Source organism: Oryctolagus cuniculus, chromosome 5, assembly GCF_051225735.1.
Source record: "Oryctolagus cuniculus isolate XC-2025 breed Fujian yellow rabbit chromosome 5, ASM5122573v1, whole genome shotgun sequence".
Lineage (NCBI taxonomy): Eukaryota > Metazoa > Chordata > Mammalia > Lagomorpha > Leporidae > Oryctolagus > Oryctolagus cuniculus.
Genome location: NC_142871.1, coordinates 53,424,499 through 53,442,038, shown reverse-complemented (window position 1 = coordinate 53,442,038; position 17,540 = coordinate 53,424,499). Strand labels below are relative to the sequence as shown.

At 38.6% G+C, this 17,540-nt stretch overlaps 1 pseudogene; it reads right to left on the bottom strand.

Moving 5' to 3' along the window:
• Positions 1-7,572: 7,572 nt before the first annotated feature.
• On the bottom strand, positions 7,573-8,477 carry LOC100337813 (cysteine-rich protein 2 pseudogene; annotated as a pseudogene).
• Between the last annotated feature and the right edge of the window lie 9,063 nt (positions 8,478-17,540).

The window sequence follows — 17,540 nt, the reverse complement described above, 5'->3', positions numbered from 1 at the left end:
CTTGAGGTGAATAGAAAGCTCATATATTTGGTGCCTTTCCAATTTCTTGATGTAGGCACCTATTGATATAAACTTTCCTCTTAACACTGCTTTTGCTGCGTCCCATAAGTTTTGGTATGTTGTGCTGTTATCCTCATTTACTTCCAGAAAGTTTTTGATTTCTCTTTTGATTTCTTCTATGACCCATTGTTCATTCAGGAGCATGTTGTTCAATGTCCATGTGTTTGCGTATGCTCTAGGGATTCCTGAGTTGTTCATTTCCAACTTCATTCCTTTATGGTCTGAGAAGCTGCATGGTATGATTCTAATTCTTTTGAATTTGCTGAGACTTGCTTTATGGCCTAGTATGTGGTCAATCCTAGAGAAGGTTCCATGTACTGCTGAGAAGAATGTATAATCTTTAGCTGTAGGATTGAAAGTTCTGTATATATCTGTTAGATCCATTTGGGCTATAGTGTCGTTTAAATCTACTGTATCCTTGTTGATCTTCTGTCCTATTGATCTGTCTATTTCTGAGAGTGGAGTATTGAAGTCCCCCAGTACTATTGTATTGGGGTCTAAGTCTCCCTTTAAGTCCGTTAACAAATCTTTTAGATAAACCGGTGCCCTGTAGTTAGGTGCATATACATTGATAATTGTTATATCTTCCTGTTGAATTGATCCCTTAATCATTATGTAGTGTCCCTCTTTGTCTCTCTTAACGGTTTTTGTGGTAAAGTTTATGGTGTCTGATATTAAGATGGCTACGCCTGCTCTTTTTTCATTTCTGTTGGCATGGTATATCTTTTTCCAGCCTTTCACTTTCAGTCTGTATGGATCTTTGTTGGAAAGATGTGTTTCTTGTAAGCAGCAAATAGATGGGTTTTGTTTTTTAACCCAATCAGCCAAACGGTGTCTTTTAACTGGACAGTTCAGGCCATTCACGTTCAATGTGACTAATGATAAGTGGTAACTTTGCCCTGCCATTTGCCAAAGATAAGTTCTAATATATGCTTTGAATTCCCTGTGATCTTTTGCTGTGAGCTTTCCTTCCTTGGTTTCCTTCCTTTACCTTCTTTCATATTGATGACCGTGTTTCTTTGTTTCTGTGTGTAACACATCTTTAAGCATCTTTTGCAGGGCCGGACGAGTGGCCACAAAGTCTTTCAATTTCTGTTTGCTATGAAAGGTCTTTATTTCACCTTCATTCACAAATGAGAGCTTGGCAGGATATAATATTCTGGGCTGGCAGTTGTTCTCTCTTAGTACCTGGGCTATATCTCGCCATTCCCTCCTAGCTTGTAGAGTTTCTGATGAGAAGTCAGCTGTGAGTCTGATTGGAGATCCTCTGAGAGTAATCTGACGTTTCTCTCTTGCACATTTTAGGATCTTTTCTTTATGTTTCACTGTGGAGAGTTTAATTACAACGTGTCGTGGTGAGGGTCTCTTTTGGTCGTGTTTATTAGGGGTTCTGTGAGCTTCCTGTACTAGGATTTCTCTGTCCTTCTCCAAACCTGGGAAATTTTCTGCTAATATCTCACTAAAAAGGCCTTCTAATCCTTTCTCCCTCTCCATGCCTTCAGGAACTCCTAGAACCCGAATGTTGGGTTTTTTAATAGTATCCTGAAGATTCCTGACAATATGTTTTAGATTTCTAATTTCCTCTTCTTTTCTTTGGTCTGACTGTATCCTTTCCTGTTCTCTGTCTTCTAAGTCCGATATTCTCTCTTCTGCTTCTCCCATTCTGTTTGTAAGGCTCTCTATTGTGTTTTTCATTTGATCTATTGAATTCTTCACTTCAGTCACTATCCCAGTTTCCTGTTGTACTAGTTGTTTCGTTTCATTTTGATTCCTCCTTAATATTTCATTTTCACGAGAGAGATTTTCTATCTTGTCCATTAAGGATTTCTGTAGTTCAAGAATTTGTTTTTGAGAACTTCTTAATGTTCTTATCAATTTTTTGAGATCTGCTTCTTGCATTTCTTCTATGTCATCATCCTCATAATCTTGAATTGGGGTGTCTTTTTCATTTGAGGGCTTCATGGTGACTTCCTTGTTTTTATTACCTTGGTTTTTGTGTTTGTTATTTGTCATATTGGAGATATTTGGTTTCTTCACTGTGGTGCTTTTTCTTGTTATACTATGACTCTAGATTAAGTGGACTATCTGTTTTTGATGGAGCCTTAGGGCTTGAGATGGGTGTGGCCTGAGAGCTCTGTTTGGTGTGCCAAAGGTGACACTCCCAGGTTAGGCGTGGTAAACCTCTCTCTCTCTCTCTCTCTTTTTTTTTGATTCAAAAGGGAAGTTATTCTGCACAGCTGAACAAAGTTGGAGGTAGTTAGCAGGCAAATGATATACCCACAGGAGCCAGAGATCGGAAGCTCTTTCCCAAGATCCCCACAGGGAATCTGTTCGGCCCTCAGAGTGGGCTCAAATTCTCCTTCAGCCTCCCACTGGGTTGCCAAAGTTACGGAATTGTAGTGTCTCTGGAGAGTGCTCACGTGAATTCCGTGAGTTCTCTCCCCCACCGTCTCTTTTTTCACAGTCTCAGTTCAGTAGCACCATAAATTTACTAAGTCCTAATCTCCTGTTAATTCGCCCCACCCAGAGTCAGGTTTTACTGCTAGGCTCAGGGCCGGTGCAGACCTGAGGTCGCTCTGCTTATGACGTATGTCCAAGATGGCGCCTGCTCTTTGTCTTGCTCGCCCTTGAGAGGTGAGCGGAGAGAGAGAAACCCGTGTCCGTACCAGTCACTTTTTTTTTTTTTTTCCCTCTCTCTTTCTTCCAGTTAGCTTGGTGAAGTCCCCCCCGCCCCGGGGGTCGTTCCCTCTAGTCTCCTCTCTCCGCTTGCCTGCCGGTGTCTCGGGTTATTGAGGTTCGGCTCACCTCGCGTTCCAGCGCTGGTGTGTTGAGTCTGCCGCTGATGTCCCGAACTGTGGGCTCCCACGCTCTCCACGCAGGTCTGCTCCCCTTCCAGCGCTGATGTGTGGACTCGGAGCCCTGGACGTCCCAAGTCTCCCCGCTGTTGCACTCCCCTTCGAGCACTTGCGCGCAGACCCTGCAGCTTGCGCAGCTCAGTCCCGCAGCTCGGCTTCTGAAAATGCATATTTTTTAAAAAAAAGATTAAAGGGATAAACCCAAAATAATGGAATTTCAGTTACCTGCAAGGAGGGTTTGGGAGAAATACTGCATGAGATCAGTCATGGGGGGCTGGATTGGAAGAGGAGCAGCCGGGACTAGAACTGGCGCCCATATGGGATGCCGGTGCCACAGGCCAGGGCTTTAACCCACTGAGCCACAGCGCTGGCCCCCACTGAGTTCTTTTCTACATGGTAGACAAATAAGGTAGAGTTTATCAAATAAATTTTGTTCAGGAATCTTGAACTGTACTCCCTATAATCACATATTCCCTAATACAACATTATGCACACAATACAGAAGTTTAAAATGATGAAACATCTATTTCTTTTTACCCAGATTGCTGTATTGGACTAATAGTTGAGAGTCATAAAAATATTCTTTTTACCCTGCAAATGTTGGTGTTACAGTATTTTGAGCCTTCTTTTATTTTATTTTGGCCAAAATATGATTTCCTCAGGAAACATATCCATTTTCTTCAGAGAATTTACAAATAATCATCACTGTTAGTTGTTTGGTGTCCATCTCTTCTATTGTACTTGTAAAATATTTATTATTTGTTTATTTATGTGTTTTTTAACTTTTTATGTAATAAATATAAATTTCCAAAGTACAGTTTATGGATTACAATGGCTTTCCCCCCTCATAACTTCCCTCCCACCTGCAACCCTCCCATCTCCCGCTCCCTCTCCCATTCCGTTCACATTAAGATTCATTTTCAATTATCTTTATATACAGAAGATAAATTTGGTATATATTAAGTAAAGATTTCAACAATTTGCACCCACACTGAAACACAAAGTGTAAAATACTGTTTTAGTACTAGTTATAACATTAATTCACATTGGACAACACATTAAGGACAGAGATCCTACATGAGGAGTTAAGTGCACAGTGATTCCTGTTGTTAACAATTTGACACTCTTGTTTATGGCGTCAGAAATCCCCCTAGGCTCTAGCCATAAGTTTCCAAGGCTATGGAAGCCTCTTGATTTCACTGACTTCGATCTTATTTAGACAAGGTCATAGTCAAAGTGAAAGTTCTCTCCTCCCTTCAGAGAAAGGTACCTCCTTCTTTGATGGCCCGTTCTTTCTTTCTACTGGGATCTCACTCGCAGAGACCTTTCATTTAGGTTTTTTTTTCTATCACAGTGTCTAGGCTTTCCATGCCTCAGGTACTCTCATGGGCTCTTCAGCCAGATCCGAGTGCTTTAAGGGCTGATTCTGAGGCCAGAGTGCTGTTTAGGACATCTGCCATTCTATGAGTCTGCTGTGTATCCCACTTCCCATGTTGGATCCTTCTCTCCCTTTTTCATTCTATCAGTTAGTATTAGCAGACACTAGTCTTGTTTATGGGATCTCTTTAATTCTTAGACCTATCAGTGTGATCAATTGTGAGTTGAAATTGATCACTTGGACTAGTGAGATGGCATTGGTACATGCCACCTTGATGGGATTGTTTTGGGATCCCCTGGCACGTTTCTAACTCTACCATTTGGGGCAAGTCCGATTGAGCATGTCCCAAATTGTACATCTCCTCCCTCTCTTATTCCCACTCTTAATAATTAATAGAGATCACTTTTCAGTTAAATTTCAACACCTAAGGATAATTGTGTGTTAATTACAGAGTTCAACCAATAGTGTTAAGTAGGACAAAAAATACTAAAAGAGATGAAGTATTAATTTGTTTATCAACAGTCAGGACAAGGGCTGATCAAGTCACTGTTTCTCATAGTGTCCATTTCGCTTCAACAGGTTTCCTTTTTGGTACTCGGTTAGTGGTCACCAATCAGGGAGAACATATGATATGATATTTGTCCCTTTGGGACTGGATTATTTCACTCAGCGTGATGTTTTCCAGTTTCCTCCATTTTGTTGTAAATGACTGGATTTCATTGTTTTTGACTGCTGTATAGTATTCTATAGAGTACATGTCCCACAATTTCTTTATCCAGTCTACTGTTGATGGGCATTTAAGTTGATTCCAGGTCTTAGCTATTGTGAATTGAGCTGCAATAATCATTAAGGTGCAGACAGTTTTTTTGTTTGCTAATTTAATTTCCTTTGGGTAAATTCCAAGTAGTGGGATGGCTGGGTTGAATGGTAGGGTTATATTCAGGTTTCTGAGGAATCTCCAGACTGATTTCCATCATGGCTTTACCAGTTTGCAAATGTGTTTGTTTAATTTGAGAGAATGAGAGGAGAGAGAAGGAAAGAAAGTAAGGGAGTTGGGGTGGGGAAAATGGTTTCCCATTAACTTTTTTAATCCCCAAATGCCACAGCAGCCTGTGTTAGACCAGGTCAAAGTTAAAGCCAGGAACTCAATCTGATTCTCCCACATGAGTGACAAAAACCCAGCTATTTGAGCCATCACCACTGCCTTCCAGGATTTGCATTAACAAAAAGCTGGAGATGGGAAATAAACCCAGATACTCTGATGTGGCATGCAGACATCAGAGATTTAAATTTATTTATTTGAAAGACAGAATTACCAAGAGAGGTCGAGACAGAGAGAGAGGTCTTCCATCCACTGGTTCACTCCCTAGATGGCCACAATGGCCAGAGCTGAGATGATCTAAAGCCAGGAGCCAGGAGCCAGGAGCTTCCTCGGGGTGTCCCAGATGGGTGCAGGGACCCAAGGACTTGGGTGATCTTCTACTGCTTTCCCACCCCATAGCGGAGAGCTGGAGAGCTGGATCGGAAGAGGAGAAGCCAGGTCTTGAACCAGTGCCCATATGGGATGCCAGTGCTTCAGGCTAGGGCTTTAACCCTCTGCGCCTCAGCGCCAGCCCCAACTAATAATGTCTTAAACACTAGACCAGACACCCTCCTTCCTCTGTTATATTATAAAACACTGTGAAGCTAAATAATGTATCTATGTTTACTGGAACATACTCAATATCTTATATAGAGCCTGCACATAATAGACACTCAATAATTAGTTATTGAATGAATGAAAATGTATATTGGAACAGCACTGAAATGTATAATTATAGCTTAGCCTGTGCTTCTTAGATGGATGAATGTAGCTTTAGGAATCCTGCAGCACGCAGAAATATTCTGAGCGCTGAATATTGGTAAAGATAATTCACAAGCTAAAAGCAGAAACTCCAAGTTTATATTAGTGTTCTCCACTTTGAAATGTCATAATGAGGATTTGTTTGGGAAATCAGTAACATCTGCTTCCTTATTTATTCATTCTTTGCTCTTCTCTCTTAATGAGGCTATATAGCAAGCACCTGTCTGATTGTGAGCACAAGAGATTGTTTACCACCTTCTTGTTATTTGTTTTCAACAAACATACTCCACCAGGTTCACGGTTCATGTTATGAATGTGGCATGTGTGTATTTTAAGGAAAAATATGTGCTACATACAGCTCTTTTACAAACGCTCATTTATTTATTTGAAAAGCAGAGTGGGGAGGAGTGAGAAAGATTGATATTTCATCCTCTGGTTCATTTCTCAAATATCCGCAACTCAGTAAAACAAGGAACAGTCCAAACCAAATATCTAATTTGACAAAACATTAGGAAATTATGTTATAGGAATAGGCTATCAGTGAATTTTCTGTAAGAGTTGCTTAGGAGTAGAATAGTTGCAGTTATATGCTTCTACATGAATATAAACAAAAATATGGGGTTGGCAGTTTTGCATGGGCGATAGAACATTGGTAAGAGACAAAAATCAGGCTTCTTCCTTGAGATTCCAGGAAATTAACAGCTTTAATACCTCAAACAAAGACAGACAGCTATGCGTAGACTAGCTAGTGAATTATTGCAGATCTGGCTGCTTTGGTTGGCAAGCAATCGTTGAAAGTTTTCTTCAAAAGCTTCCTTGTAGAAAGAGATAATAGAGCTATTTAAAACAAACAGGTACGTGCTTGCTTTGGCAGCACATATACTAAAACAAACAGGTAGAAACCTCTGTTATGATCAAAGACAGTGTAACAGATAACTAACAGATAAATTTATCTATGACTGCTATATAGAATTCTGCTTGGTTAAATTTTTTTAATAGGCAAATCATTTGATTTAACACTGCAAATTCTTCAATTGGTCCTCAAATATTATAGAAAAAATAACCCTTTAAATATGCAAAGTAGAATATTGAAGCTGTAAACAAGAAATGAGATTGAATCATAAATATGCTTGTAGTGAAAACTATCATTGAATCTCTTGCAGTGTTAACAGTAAATTGATTATGTAGCAATGTAGTGCTTTGGGGAAGTATAGTGAGAAATTGGGCCATTTATACTGATCATTCTATTCTGAGAATTGCTTGCTTTATCTGAATTAGCTTCAGAAAATTATCTGGCAATTGAACAAAGTTACTTTTCATTTGCTTGTGGATGCTTCCTTCCTTTTCTTGCTGAAGATATTAAACAATGCCTCTAGTCTATTCCTTTATTCGACAAATACTTATTTACTCTTTTTTTTTTTCTGTCCTCCCACACTTTATTGACAGCACAGGTCTGCGCGGCTGGGTGTGGCCCACGTGAGGGGCGCTGTGAAGCATGGGGGGGGGGCATAAATAACATGGGAGGAGGTGGCAGGAGAGAGAGAGCCTCCGGGGACCCTCCGGGACAAGGGCAGGCAGGGGGTGGCTCCCTCCTGCTCCAGCGCCCACCAGCAGGCAGGGGGACGCTGGGCAGGGCAGAGCCCAGCGGGGATTGAGGCCGAGGGGCCCTGCTCCTGAGGCTGGCTGGTGCCTTCAGGGGCGTCGTAGATGTAGCTGCCCACTGCTCCGCTGTTCACTCCCTTGGGTCCGAAGAGTATTCCATAGCAGGGCTTGTGGCAGTAAGGGCTGGCCATCGTGCTCCGCGTGCCCGCTCGGCGTCAGCGTCTTCCCACAGCGCTTGCATCGCAGGCATGGCCGGTGCCAATCCTTGCCCAGTGACGTCACCTTCTTGGCGAAATACACTCGCTTGTTGCAGCGAGGGCACACTTGGGCTCCCCGGTGAAGGTGGTGACGCTGGAGGCTTTGCTGGGCCCCTTCAGGGGGCCACTCGCCACCGCTCTTCAGGTCGGGCGGCGGGGACCTCGATGGGGCCGGTGACTGCAGGCCCCTCGGCCGGGGTTTCTCGTAGATGTAGATGTAGGAGCCGGCACCGCCGATGTTCACGCCTTTGGGTCCGAACAACATGGGTAGCAGGGCTTGTGGCAGAAGGGCTTCCTGTCACGCTCGGCGTGGCCGCCTGGCGTCAGCGTCTTGTTGCAGCGCTCGCACTTGAGACAGAACTTGTGCCAGTCCTTGCCCAGGGAGCTCACCTTCTCAGCGAAGTACACCGTCTTGTCGCACTTGGGGCACTTGGAAGCCATTGTCGGTGCGCCCAGTCGGCCCGCGCCCTCCGCCCGCGCCTCCGCCCGCCCCGCCGCCAGACGTCCCTATTTACTCTTTGTTAGTCATTGTTCTGTGTGTCAGAATAAACCAACAAAACAGGAGGTAAAATCCCTCATGAATTTTATATTTTGTTGAGAGAAGAGGACAATTTAAAATGTGTTTTTATAATATTTTAGAAGGTATTAAGAAGATTGTGAAGAATAATAAAATAGTGAAGGGGCATAGAAAGTTCCAGGCTAGGGATTTTAGTCAGGCAAGGTGATCAATCAAAACTCTGGTCAGAAGATGACATTTGGATAAAAACCAAAGGTGGAGAAAACCATGTGATGTGGGAGGCCAAGTCATCCAGGTAAGGGAGTACGAAGGGCTGAAGAGGCAGCCCAGTAGACCAGCGAGGGGGCAAGTGAATTTGGAGTAGAGTGAGCAAGAAGGAAAAAGAGATGAGGTCAAGAAACACCAAGAGACTGTATCGTGAAAGCTGTTCAAATCTTGATAAGGACCATGAGTTTTGCTTCATTAACAGAAAGTCAAGGGAAGTTTTTTTAGTAAAGTGATATATTCTGATTCTGATTTTTAAAGGGCCTTTTTATTTCTCTGTTGAGAATAGGTTAGAGGCTGCTTGGTAACTTTTGGAATAATTCAGGCAAGGAGATACCAGTTTTGATGACCCTGGAAGTAGTGGAAGAAGTGAGAATGAGTCAAATTCTGAATAGATTTTAAAAATGGAGCCACAAGTTTTATTGACACAATGAACATGGGATATAAGAAAAAAGAGAGTCAATGATGACTAAGTTTTCATTGTGAGCAACTGGAGGCACCAAGTTGCTATTACTTGGAATGAATAAGAATGAAAGAGAAGCAGAATTAGAATGAGAAATACCAGAATTTCGACTTTGGATTTTGCAGTTTGAAATGTCTACAGTTTTCACATTTAAGTGAAGAAGTCCAGTAGGAAATAGAATGTAAATGTAGAGTTCAGAAGTGATTTTTGGGACTAGGAATATAAATATAAATAATTAATATATAGATGATATTAAAGCTATGAAACTGGAAGAGATCTTCATTAAAAGTTTGTGTATATGTTAAAGAGATGAGGTATAAGGACTTACCCTTAAAACAAATGACAGGGAAGCTAGAAGAATAAATAATGAGGTGAAGCAACCAGTGAGGTATAAGGAGACTCAGTAGATGAAAGAGGTATTTCTAGGATTGATCCATCTTATCAAATATTCCACAGAAGAAATAAGATGAGATCTGGGATTTTTTTTTTTTTTTTGAGATCTGGGAATTGACTACTATTTTTGGCAATGTTGAAGACACTGATGATCTTGAAAAGAGTAATTTTGGTGGAGGAATGGGGGTAAATTAACATACAATAATAACACAAATGGTCACCTCCAGACTGATGGTTCAGTTATTGTAGGCTTATCAGGTTAATATTGTACTATTTGAAATATTCAAAAGGCTAGCCTATTAATCAACTATTCAAGCATCAAAATATTATTAATCCTTTGCCTATAAAATGTAATGAAATATAATAGATAATATTCATTGAGAATTTATCCTATTTCAGCCACTATGCTGAAAGTTCTACAAGATAGGTCCTATTTTTTTTTTTTTTTTTTTTGACAGGCAGAGTGGACAGAGAGACAGAGAGAAAGGTCTTCCTTTGCTGTTGGTTCACCCTCCAATGGCCGCCGCAGCCGGTGCGCTACAGCCTGCGCACCGCGCTGATCCGAAGGCAGGAGCCAGGTGCTTCTCCTGGTCTCCCATGGGGTGCAGGGCCCAAGCACTTGGACCATCCTCCACTGCACTCCCTGGCCACAGCATAGAGCTGGACTGGAAGAGGGGCAACCGGGACAGAATCCAGCACCCCAACCGGGACTAGAACCCGTGTGCTGGCGCCGCAAGGCGGAGGATTAGCCTAGTGAGCCGCGGCGCCGACGTCAAGATAGGTCCTATTAACATGCCTATCCCAGCCTGGAAGGGACTATGTAAGTTGTTGAAGTTGGCATGGCCTAAATGCTTCAGCTGGGATTCAGCTCCATATCAGTCTGGATGCAGAGCCTTAGTTCTTACCTTCCCTAATCCATATCCATTCCTTAATTACCCAAGAGACACAAGTCCTTAATCTCTTACTGATGTCTGTTCTAGATGCCCTGCTATAGAGAGAATTTAGTGGAGCTTTTGGATGAATTTATCAAACATTCCAGAAGAAAGATGTCGTATATTTAAAGAAAACAAAACACCACAACATCTTATGCTGAGATTCTTTCTTATCCATTTCTTTTGATCAGTGTGACTCCCATGGTGATTTCTATCCATTGAGAAAAATTAGTGTCCTTCATGACAGTCATTTCTGTGTCTATGTGTCTTATTGCATATGATTGAAGCAAATCCTCCATATACTTAAAACATTTCTTTAACTGGAGAACTTTCTACTTGGAACTTCCCTTAGCCACTCTTTTAGGATGGGTCTTCAGGTGATAAATTCCCCTAGTTTTCCTTCAACTGTGAATGTCTTACTTTGCCTCATATTTTTTTAAGGACAGTTTTACTGGTAATAGGATTCTGGCTTCCCAGGTTTTTTTTTTTTTTTTTTTTCAGCACTGAAAAATTTGTTCCACTTTCTTCTCAGTAGTGGAAGTCAATACTTTTATTTTAGTACTTGTTGCATAAACAATTATTATAGCAGTATTATAACACTTGTCTATCCATCTGTGTTTTCTATAATTTTTGAATTCCTTGAGAATTAAAGTCTAGCTCCCAAATGCCAAGTACATTCTGTCCAGTAGTGTGTATGCCACACAGAGTTGTAGAACAAATTGATCTTGAAATAATATTCTGATGCTAATACTTAAATGAATACTGAATATTTGATTTATGCAAAGAATTTTAAGTTATCAACTCCTTGAAGTGAGCACTTTTTATTATAAATAGCTTTCCAATTAAGACACACATTTGTGAGATAAATAGAATTTACACTTTGCCAAAGGAAAGACAGAGTGAATCTTTCATTCTGCTTTTGTTCTGATCAAGTGTCTGTCCTGCCAAAATGACTAGAAAAATTGCCAGTTATAAAAATTCATGTCTTTTTCATTTCTCAATTTTCCTCCACAGATGCACTACAGGTCTAAGGAAAATTTAAAATGGTGAACAGCTTGGCTACACTGTCTGTATCCTGAAATAGATAAAATTTTGAAAGGACTACACCCTATTTCTCAATATTTTTCTGTTATTATATTTATCCTAGAATATTTAGATAAAATGGGGAAAAAGATAAAATGCAAACTGTCTTTCTCTTAGTAAATATTATCTTAATGAGGTGTGGCTGAAACATCTGACTTGAAATTCATGGTTGTTATCTTAGTGTATCTCTAACAATAACAGAATATATGTATCTTGAAAAACACAGAAGATCAAAGGTTGGCTGTTTGTTCAAAGACAGTAAAGGGACAAACATGAAAAGACTAATAATTATTTTCTAACTTTTGAACTTTGTTACTATTTCTTAGTATATTTTTGCATTTTGCTTTCATGGTTAGTTTAAAATAACTATAATTTGCCCTAGTAAATAAGAGATGATAAAAGCATTTTCTCATGGTCGTAAAGTAAACAGAAAGCCTTCACTCTACTTCAGAAAATCTTCCAGGAGATACAAGGAAAAAAATAATTCAGTGAAGGATAGCATCTGAAGGGAGATTTCTGATAACTTAGAAAAAGTGAGCTACTAGAAGAAAAGACCAAGAATTAAAAGGTCTACATTTATGTTTCCCAAACTGTTGTTTAAGCTGGTGTTAACAGTAGTTCTCTGATACATTGATTTTTATGTATAAATATAATGGTAAATGTTGGGTTGAACTCAGTTACCAGATTATTTTCTCAAGAGCTCTCACTTAACCCTTATCTATCCCAGATATAGGCCATATCCAGACAGATACAGGCTGCAGCATTCTCCAAACCTGGAAAATGAAATGTGTTGCCATTGAGTCTTCACTGGTTATTTTTGACCTTGCCATCTGCTTCCTGTCACAGATCCATAATCATCTGGGCAAATTTTCCACAATATTAATACCCAAAGTAGTTTCAACTTGTTCCAGAGTCCATTGGTCCAGGGAACTAAAGGAGAACTTTGAAACAAACAAAAACTGGCTCATTATTTATTTATGATTTTTAAACATTTTATTCAGAACAGATTCAAATTTATAAAGCAGAAATTATGAGCTTGTAATACCGTGTGGTTGTCATATACCTTATTTCCCATTAACATATCATATTAGTAACTTTCTCAGAATTAATGAACCACCCCCCCCAGCTTCCCCTAATTTTTCAATCTGAAAACATTTTATGCCTCTTATCCTTGTTCCCAGTCTCTAGAAGTCAGTTTTGTATGCTTGGATTGAGGTATTTTATTTTATTTTATTTTATTTTATTTTAACTTCCACTTAGAAGAAAGAACACTTGGTTTTTGTCTTTTTTTAAAAAAAATATTTAAGTTAGATTTCTTTAATATGAGGGAAAAAGGACTCAAAATCCACCACTATTTCTTAATGACTGTTAACATGTTAGAATACACCTTTCCAGAGTGTTTCCTAAATACCTATATCAGAGTATATGAACTCTTTCCTCCCCCATCCCTCCCTTCCTCTATCCTCTTATCTTCCATTTTATATTAAACAACACAGCATAGACAAATGTACAATTCATTGCAGTTTTAAATGAATATAAAACATTCTTTTGTAAAACAAATACAACATAATCTGGTCTCTTTTGGTTGATTTTAGGTTGTCCACAAGTTTTGTTGATGGTGCTCTCCCTATCACAGACAACACTGTAACCAGTAGACTGGTTTGTACACCCCAAAAACTGTTTCTGTAGGAAAGATTCCTACTTGAGGGGTTGCTAGTCAAAAATAATATACATTTTAAATTCCAATAGCTACTCCTTATATTTTTCATAAAATCTTGCACTAGAAATGTATTTTTACCAACTATACTGACAATAGCAAAAACTTTTTGATGTAGTAGTCCGAAAAACATCATTATTGTAATTTGTATTACCCTTACTGCTAGTGAAGTTACAGAACTCCACTTGTTTTTTACTATAACTTTTCTCTTAAAGTTAATTATATTCTATGCCCACTTTTAATGTGAAATTTGTTTTGCTTACATAATTTCAAATAAATTTTAATTTGGTATAGTGGGGATATAGTGTTTTCTTAAGTACATCTCAGCATTCTCTTTAGATTTTTTTTTTTCATTTTTAACATCATAAGAAAGAAGTCTTAAGGATTTCGTGTAATGTAGCAGTTTTTTATGCTTAATATTATACAATTATGGACCTATATAAGGTGAGAAATTCAGACTGTCAAATCTTACTCTTGATTCTTGATTTTCTATAATTATAGATTCATATATATGCATAATCTGATTGTCAAACATAAATTTTTAAAATATTACAGTATATATATGTTTGCTTTTTGTATTTTTAAAATTTTATTTAAGTTATACAAGTTTCATGTATTTCATATATACAGATTTAGGAATATAGTGATACTTCTCACCCCATCCTTCCTCCTGTCAGTGCTCCAATCCTTTTAACTGCCACTTAGAAAGGAGAACATTTGGTATTTTTCTCTCTGTGTCTGTTTTTTTTTTTTTTTTTTGACTCAACGTGGTGTCCTCCATTTCCGTCCATTTTAGTGCAGAAGAAAGAATTTTGTTCTTTTTCATAGCTCATTAGCTTTCTATTATGTACACGTACCACATTTTCTTTATCCATTTATCTGATGATAGACACCTAGATTGATTTGGTATTTTGACTATTGTGAATAGTGTTGCTATAAAAATGTTAGAGCTGATATTTCTTTGATGCAATGAAGCATATATTTTGGGTATATTCTCAGTAGTGGATTTGCTGGGTCATATGACAGTTCCATGTTCAGTTTTTAAAGAAATGTCCATACTAACAGCATTGTGATTAGAAAATATAAACTGTATACAGATTTTTAAAAATTTACCAAGCATCTCTTTGTGACATAGTCAATTTTTACCAAATTCCTTTGTATTAAATGGGATGTCAATTCTGTTTTTAGATATAAAAATATACATCATAAAACTTCTAAATATCCATCATTCTTTCCAATATTTTATTATTTTACATAAGATATCAGTTATACAGATCTTCTAAGTATTCAAACCTAGAATCTATTTTTAAAACTCTTTTAGATCAATAAAGAATATACAGATAACCCAGTAGAAAAAAAAAAGACAAAAGGCTTTAAAAGGCACTTCACAAATGAGGATATTAAAATAACCAATATCCTATGAAAAGAGGTCCAACTCCTTTCATTGAAATGAAAATTAAAACCATGAATACCAATATACACATCAGAATGGTAACATGACAAGGATAGGCAACAGTGGGAAGCAGTCGGAGTCCTTACATACCAATGAGAGTATAAACTGTTGCAACATTGGAAAACTATTTGCAAGTTTGTACTGAAGTTGAACATATACCTATACAAATTACCCAATAACTTCACTGCTGGGAATATTTCCAAACAAATGTAAACATATAAGTTTACAAAAATATTTGCAAAGTGATTTTGTTAGTGTCATGGTGAAATTCTGACATTGCTGTACTTATTTCATGGTGCACACATCCATGTTCCTGATAGTTGTATATTTGTATCTTTTAATTTTTCCCTAATAATATATACATTTATATAATAATTTAATATAATAATATAATATACAATATAATATATGTAACAATATAATAAAATATAATATATAACATATATGTTATATATAATAGTATAATATATATTTATAGATTAAATGTATCCCTAATAATGTATATATTTTATCAGTCTCTATATTGTCTGTTACTGAAATTTTACTACCAGCTTTCTACTGACTAGTATTTTATCTAGAGTAAAATTTTTCTATATTTTTCAACATTCATGTGCCATTTTGTTTTAGGCTTCTTATAAGTAGCATACAGCCGATTTCTAAAAATCTACCTTGATTTTGAAATTCTAACAAGTGAATTCATCTACCTGCAAGAAAAAAATGACCAACTCTGATCTTGTTTAGACAAGGCCATAATCAAAGTGGAAGTTCTCTCCTCCCTTCAGAGAAAGGTACTGCCTTTTTTGATGGCCCATTCTTACCGCTAGGGTCTCACTCACAGACATCTTTCACTTAGGTCATTTTTTTTTTGCCACAGTGTCTTGACTTTCCATGCTTGCAAAACTCTCATGGGCTTGTTAGCCAGATCCAAATGCTTTAAGGGCTGATTCTGAGGCCAGAGTGCTGTTTAGGGCATTTGCAGTTCTATGAGTCTGCTGCATATCCTGCTTCCCATGTAGGATCATTCTCTCCTTTTTAATTCTATCAATTATTATTTGCAGCCACTGGTCTTATTTATGTAATCCCTTTGACACTTAATCCTATCTTTTTAATCAATCATGAACTTAAACTGATCACTTTAACAAGTAAGATAGCATTGGTACATGCCACCTTGATGGGATTGAATTAGAATCCCCTGGCACATTTCTAGCTCTAACATTAGGGGTAAGTCCAAGTGAGCATGTGCTGAAATGTACATCTCCTCCCTCTCTTATTCCCACTCTTATATTTAACAGGGATCACTTTTCTGTCTTGATCAGCCCTTGTCCTGACTGTCGAGGAATAACTTACTATTTTATTCCTTTTAGTATTTGTTTTGTTCTACTTAGTACCATTGGTTGAACTCTTTATTTAACACACAATTATTCTTAGTCATTTAAATTTAACTGAAAAGTGATCCCTGTTAAATATGAGTGTAGTAATTCTTGATGAATTTTTTATTTCTGTGGTATCTCTTATTAAGTTTCCATTTTATTGCTGATTTTATTGATTTGGGTCTTCTCTCTCTTTTTTTGGTTAGTTGAGCCATGCTGTATCGATTTTGTTTATTTTTTTCAAACACCCAGCTCTTCATTTCATTGGTTTGCTATTTTGTTTCCATTTTGTTTATTTCTTCTCTAATTGTAATTATTTCTTTCCTCCTACTAATTTTTATTTTGGTTTCTTGTTGTTTTTCTAGGTCCTTGAGATACATTGGTAGTTCATTTATTTGATGTCTTTCCAGTTTCTTTTTTTTAAAACTGTTATTTAGTAAATATAATTTTCCAAAGTACAGTTTATGGATTACAATGGCTCCCCCCCCCCATAACTTGCCTCCCACCCGCACCCCTCCCATCTCCCGCTCCCTCTCCCATTCCATTCACATCAAGTTTCATTTTCAATTATTTTTATATACAGAAGATCAATTCAGTATATATTAAGTAAAGATTTCTTTTTCTTTTTCTTTTTTTTTTTTTTTTACAGGCAGAGTGGATAGTGAGAGAGAGAGACAGAGAGAAAGGTCTTCCTTTGCCATAGGTTCACCCTCCAATGGCCGCCGCCGCAGCCGGTGCGCTACAGCCTGCGCACCGCGCCTATCTGATGGCAGGAGCCAGGTGCTTCTCCTGGTCTCCCATGGGGTGCAGGGCCCAAGCACTTGGGCTATCCTCCACTGCACTCCCAGGCCACAGCAGAGAGCTGGCCTGGAAGAGGGGCAACTGGGACAGAATCCAGAGTCCCGACTGGGACTAGAACCTGGTGTGCCGGCGCCGCAAGGCGGAGGATTAGCCTGTTGAGCCACGGCGCCAGCCATATTAAGTAAAGATTTCATCAATTTTCACCCACCCACACAGAACCACAAAGTGTAAAATACTGTTTGAGTACTAGTTATAGCATCAATTCACAGTGGACAAAACATTAAAGACGGAGATCCCATATAAGGAGTAAGTACACAGTGACTCCTGTTGTTGACTTAACAATTTGACACTCTTACTTATGGTGTCAGAAATCTCCCTAGGCTCTAGCCATGAGTTTCCAAGGCTATGGAAGCCGATTGAGTTCGCTGACTTCGATCTTATTTAGACAAGGTCATAGTCAAAGTGGAAGTTCTCTCCTCCCTTCAGAGAAAGGTACCTCCTTCTTTGATGGCCCATTCTTTCTTTCTACTGGGATCTCACTTGCAGAGACCT